Raw genomic sequence first — 6,972 nt, forward strand, 5'->3', positions numbered from 1 at the left:
GCACTTCTATGAAAGTTTTTATATTATTCCTAAAAGAAAATTTCCATGTTGTTCTAAGGGACTCTCGAAATAATATAAGTGAAGCATGAGAGATCAACTATTTCTATAAAATAAAACCACTGCCGTGCTCTAAAGGATATAAGTGAAGCACTAGAGCAAAAACTATATGGCTCAAAAGATATAAGTGAAGCACATAGAGTACTCTAATAAATTTCAAATCATGTGAGTCTCTCTCAAATGGTGTGTACAGCAAGGATGATTGTGATAAACTAAAAAGGAAAGACTCAAATCATACAAGACACTCCAAGCAAAACACATATCATGTGGTGAATAAAAATATAGCTCCAAGTAAAGTTACCGATAGATGAAGACAAAAGAGGGGATGCCTTCCGGGGCATCCCCAAGCTTAGGCTTTTTGGTGTCCTTTCCATGGGCATCCCCAAGCTTAGGCTCTTGCCACTCCTTGTTCCATAATCCATCAAATCTTTACCCAAAACTTGAAAACTTCACAACACAAAACTCAAAATAGAAAATCTCGTGAGCTCCGTTAGCGAAATAAAACAAAACACAAACACCACTTCAAGGTACTGTAATGAACTCATTCTTGATTTATATTGGTGTTAAACCTACTGTATTCCAACTTCTCTATGGTTTATAAACTCTTTTACTAGCCATAGATTCATCAAAATAAGCAAACAACACACGAAAAATAGAATCTGTCAAAAGCAGAACAGTCTGTAGTAATCTGTAGCTAATGCAAACTTCTGTAACTCCAAAAATTCTAAAATAAAATTCTGGACTTGAGGAATTTATCTATTAATCATCTGCAAAATGAATTAACTAAATAGCACTTTCCAAATAAAATGGCAGCAATTCTCGTGAGCGCTAAAGTTTCTGTTTTTTACAGGAAGATCGAAAAGACTTTCCCCAAGTCTTCCCAACGGTTCTACTTGGCACAAACACTAATTAAATACAAAAACACAACCAAAACATAGCTAGATAAATTAATTATTACTAATCAGGAGCAAAAGCAAGGAATAAAAATAAAATTGGGTTGCCTCCCAACAAGCGCTATTGTTTAACGCCCCTAGCTAGGTGATACGTCCATTTTTCATCATGCTTTTATATCGATATTTATTGCATTATGGACTGTTATTTCACTTTATGTCACAATACTTATGGCTATTCTCTCTTATTTTACAAGGTTTACATAAGGAGGGAGAATGCCGGCAGCTGGAATTCTGGTCTCGAAAAGGAGCAAATATTAGAGACCTATTCTGCGCAACTCCAAAAGTCCTGAAACTCCACGGAACATCTTAAAATAAATAAAGAAAAATCCTCGCCAAAGATGAAGGCCAGGGGGCCCACACCCTGCTCACGAGAGTGGGGGGCCGACATCCTCGTCATCACCAACGCTCCTCTCATCGAGAGAGGGCAATCTCCATCAACATCTTCACCAGCACCATCTCATCTCCAAACCCTAGTTCATCTCTTGTATCCAATTCTTGTCTCAAAGTCCGGGATTGGTGCTAGTTGGTTGCTAGTAGTGTTGATTACTCCTTGTAGTTGATGCTAGTTGGTTTATTTGGTGGAAGATCATATGTTCAGATCCTATATGCATATTATTACCCCTCTGATTATGAACATGAATATGCTTTGTGAGTAATTACGTTTGTTCCTAAGGACAAGGGAGAAGTCTTGCTATTAGTAGTCATGTGAATTTGGTATTCGTTTGATATTTTGATAAGATGTATGTTGTCTAGCCTCTAGTGGTGTTATGTGAACGTCAACTACATAACACTTCACCATTATTTGGGCCTAGAGGAAGGCATTGGGAAGTAATAAGTAGATGATGGGTTGCTAGAGTGACAGAAGCTTAAACCCTAGTTTATGCGTTGCTTCGTAAGGGGCTGATTTGGATCCACATGTTTCATGCTATGGTTAGGTTTACCTTAATACTTTTGTTGTAGTTGCAGATGCTTGCAATAGAGGTTAATCATAAGTGGGATGCTTGTTCAAGTAAGAACAGCACCCAAGCACCGGTCCACCCACATATCAAATTATCAAAGTATCGAACGCGAACCATATGAACGTGATGAAAACTAGCTTGACGATATTCCCATGTGTCCTCGGGAGCGCTTTTCCTTATATAAGAGTTTGTTCCGGCTTGTCCTTTTCTACAAAAAGGACTGGGCTACCTTGATGCACTTTATTTACTTTTGTTACTTGTTTCTCGTTACAATTTATCATATCAGAAAACTATCTGTTACCACTTATTTCAGTACTTGCAGAGAATACCTTGCTGAAAACCGCCTATCATTTCCTTCTGCTCCTCGTTGGGTTCGACACTCTTACTTTTCGAAAGGACTACGATAGATCCCCTATACTTGTGGGTCATCACTAGGCATAAGATTTCAACGATGCTCACATGAGAGACAAGAATTGAAGCACAAAGAGAGCATCATAAGACACATGACAAAGACATCTAAGTCTAACATACTTCCTATGCATCGGCATCTTATAGGCAAACAAATTATCAAGGCAAGCAAAAACTAGAATATGCAAGGAAGCGGAAAGAAACAATAGCAATCTCGACATAATGAGAGGTAATTTAGTAACATGGAAATTTCTACCACCATATTTTCCTCTCTCATAATAATTGCACGTGGGATCATAAGCAAATTCAACAAAATATCTATCACATAAAACACGATCCACATGCATGCAAAGTTGACACTCTTCCAAAATTGTGGGGTTAACATTAACTAAAATCATGACCTCTCCAAACCCACTTTTATCAAAAATTTCATAAGATTGAACATTCTCCAAATATGTGGGATCTAAAGTTGACACTCTTCCAAACCCACTTTCAATAATATTACAAACACTATTATCAATCTCATATTCATCATGGGGCTTAAATAAATTTTCAAGATCAAAAGAAGAATCACCCCAATCATGATCATTGCAAGAAATGGTAGTCATAGCAAAACTAGCATCCCCAAGCTGAGGTTTTGCATATCATTAACACAATTGACATTAAGAGAATTTATAATAACATCATTGCAAGCATGCTTTTCATCGAAGGAACTATCAAGTATGGGTGCAGTAGCAACGATCTCATGTTTAACATAAGGAACTATAGCAAATTCATCTTCATAAATATTGGCATCATGGCCACAAGAATAGCAAGCATCATGTTCATCAAAGGGATATTTCAATCAAATCATCGGAATCATAATTATCTATAGATTCATGCATATCATTATTTTCTTCCGAAGCAACGGTCATTCTTTCAATAAATTATTTCACATACACATTATGAGCAGAGTTTTCATAGCAATATTTAAGTATGTCCAAATTTTCAGATTCGTAGAGAGTAATATCATACTTTTCAAACAAAGAAGCAACTTCATAAGCACCCTTAAAAGCAACAAATTCTTCAATTTGTTCGGTATCATAGTAACTATAAACACCCTTTGCATAAGAAGATAAGATTTCATTATCATTAAACTCACATAGGCAGGGGAGGTATTTTTTAGGGTTCTTGGAGCAACAAGTAAGATCAATAATTTCACAAAGATTCCAAGCATAACATAGCAATCTATTTATTTGATCCCATAAGAGTCTCCCTTTTTCAGAGAAACAATGATGCACAAAATGAGCATGCTCATCTAAAGATTTCCCATCAACTAGGCTAGTTGGGGTTTCAACACGAGCGCATAAGGATCAAAGATGATCCAAGTAGAATACTTTAAGTGGATCCATATCAATAGATTTTTAGCAAGCAAAGATGCAAGAAAATAGAAGGCACATGGAAACATAAAGAAAGATACATACGGGAAGAAGGCAAACCAAAAAAGGGCGAATAAAGCGGCAAGGGTGATGTGGGGGAGAGGAAACCGAGAGGCAAATGGCAAATAATGTAATGCGAAGGATAAGAGTTTTCATGGGTACTTGGTATGTCTTTACTTGGCGTAGATCTCCCCGGCAACGGCGCTAGAAATCCTTCTTGCTACCTCTTGAGCACTGCATTGGTTTTCCCTTGAAGAGGAAAGGGTGATGCAGTAAAGCAGCGTAAGTATTTCCCTCAGTTTTTGAGAACCAAGGTATCAATCCAGTAGGAGACCACGCGCGAGTCACCTCGTACCTACACAAACAAATAAGAACCTCGCAACCAACGCAATAAAGGGGTTGTCAATCCCTTCACGGCCACTTGCAAGAGTGAGATCTAATAAATATTTTTGGAATTTTTATGATATAGATTGAAATTAAAGATTGAAAAATAAAATAGATGGGAAACTTGTATGATGGAAAATAGACCCGGGGCCATAGGTTTCACTAGTGGCTTCTCTCAAGATAGCAGAAGTATTACGGTGGGTAAACAAATTACTGTCGAGCAATTGATAGAAAAGTGAATAATTATGAGCATATCTAGGAATGATCATGTATATAGGCATCACGTCCGTGACAAGTAGACCGCAATGATTCTGCATTTACTACTATTACTCCACACATCGACCGCCCTCCAGCATGCATCTAGAGTATTAAGTTTATAAGAACAGAGTAACGCCTTAAGCAAGATGACATGATGTAGAGGGATAAACTCATGCAATATGATATAAACCCCATCTTTTTTATCTTCGATGGAAACAATACAATACATGTCGTTTCCCCTACTATCACTGGATCGAGCACCGTAAGATTGAACCCAAATCTAAGACTTCTCCCATTGCAATAAAGATCAATCTAGTAGGCCAAACCAAACTGATAATTCGAAGAGACTTGCAAAGATAAACCAATCATACATAAAAGAATTCAGAGAAGAATCAAATATTTTTCATAGATAATCTGGATCATAAACCCACAATTCATCGGATCTCGACAAACACACCGCAAAAGAAGATTACATCGAATGGATCTCTAAGAGAATCGAGGAGAACTTTGTATTGAGATCCAAAGAGAGAGAAGAAGCCATCTAGATACTTGCTATGGACCCAAAGGTCTGAAGTAAACTACTCACACATCACCGGATAGGCCATGGAGTTGATGTAGAGGCCCTCCGTGATCAATGCCCCCTCCGGTAGAGCTCCGGAAAGGGCCCCAAGATGGGATCTCTCAGGTACAAAAGGTTGCGGTGGTGGAATTAGGTTTTCGTGGTGCTCCTGGATGTTTGCGGGGTACGTGGACTTATATAGGAGGAAGAAGTAGGTCGGTGGAGCAACCTGGGGCCCCGAGGGTGGAGGGTGCGCCCAAGGGGGTAGGCGCGCCCCCTGCCTCGTGGCCTCCTCGATTGTTTCTTGACACCAACTAAAAGTCTCCTGGATCATGTTTGTTGAGAAAATCATGTTCGCGAAGGTTTCATTCCGTTTGGACTTCGTTTGATATTCCTTTTCTTCGAAACACTAAAATAGGAAAAAAACAGTAATTTGGGCTGGGCCTCCGGTTAATAGGTTAGTCCCAAAAATGATATAGAAGTGTAAAATAAATCCTATTAACATCCAAAACAGATAATATAATAGCATGGAGCAATCAAAAATTATAGATACGTTGGAGACGTATCAGCGTGCATCGTCAAGTTCCTCAAGCTCCTCCGGAAGATCGATAAGAACCTCAAGTTCACCTAGAGCAAGAAGACAACGGAAATCCTCCAAGACAAGAGCAAGTTGAGGGAGACAATACTCCTCGTCAAGGACATCATCATCCCCGACCCCAACACAGAGGAGCAATGCTACGGCAAGCTAAAGTTCACCATGCCCAAGTTCACCAGAAGCAATGATCCCGAAGAGTACCTTTCATGGGCATTGAAGGTTGAAAAAATCTTCCGCTTGCACAACTATGAGGAAGAGAAGAATATCGCGATGGCATCCCTTGAGTTCCAAGACTACGTCCTCATTTGGTGGGAACAAATCATCGAGCGTTGTGAGGCAAGAGGAGAACCACCCATCACAACTTGGCTGCAAATGAAGGATGTCATGAGAGCATGTTTCGTGCCAACCTACTACAACAGCGGCCTCTTCAAGAAAATCCACATTCTCAAACAAGGAACCAAGAGCGTTGAAGAGTACTACAAGGAAATGGAGATTGCCATGATACGAGCCAATGTAATGGAAGATGATGAGCAAACTATGGCACGTTTCTTGAATGGACTCAATCATCCTATCAAGAAGATCGCCGACTTCCAACCATACTCGAACCTCATCGAGCTAGTGCACCAAGCTACCAAGGCAGAACGTCAAGTGCAAGATGACTTCAAATATGCCAAGTTCTCATCCAAGTCCTGTGGTTTCTCCAACACCCAAGCTTCAATGACTCCAACACCCTCTACCTCAACCAAGCCATCTACAAGCAACGACGACAAGTCAATTTACAAGAAAACTTTGACAACCTCAAGTCATCCTCCTACTACAACCAACTTCAAGCCGAGAGCTTCTTCATCATCTACCCCAACCGATGATACCATCAAGACATGTTCCTTCAAATGCTTCACATGCGGCGGCCGAGGCCGCAAGTCCTTCAAGTGTACCAACAAACGCACCATGATCTTCAATGATGATGGTACATACGACTCCATGAGTGAAGGAGAAATGGAAGCACTTGAGCAAGTGGCCATTCACCGACAAGTGAACGAGGATGAAGATGATCAAGTCTTTTGTGACGAAGATCTGAGCCCCGCTCTTGTTGTCTCCAAGGTCTTGACACTTCAACATGAACAATAAGAAGACCAAAGATGCCATATCTTCCATACCAAGGCCGACATCAATGGAATGTCCGTCAAGGTCATCATCGATGTATGGAGTTGTCATAACTTGGCAAGTGAAGAACTTTGCTCCAAATTCCAATTGGTCAAGATGAAGCACCCACATCCCTACAAAGTTCAATGGCTAAGCAACTCCGGCACTATCCAAGTCGAGCATATGGTACAAGTTTCCTTCAAGATCAGAGCTTACGAAAACACTTTGGAGTGCGATG

Source organism: Triticum dicoccoides, chromosome 3A (assembly GCF_002162155.2).
Source record: "Triticum dicoccoides isolate Atlit2015 ecotype Zavitan chromosome 3A, WEW_v2.0, whole genome shotgun sequence".
In the NCBI taxonomy this organism is placed as follows: Eukaryota; Viridiplantae; Streptophyta; class Magnoliopsida; order Poales; family Poaceae; genus Triticum; species Triticum dicoccoides.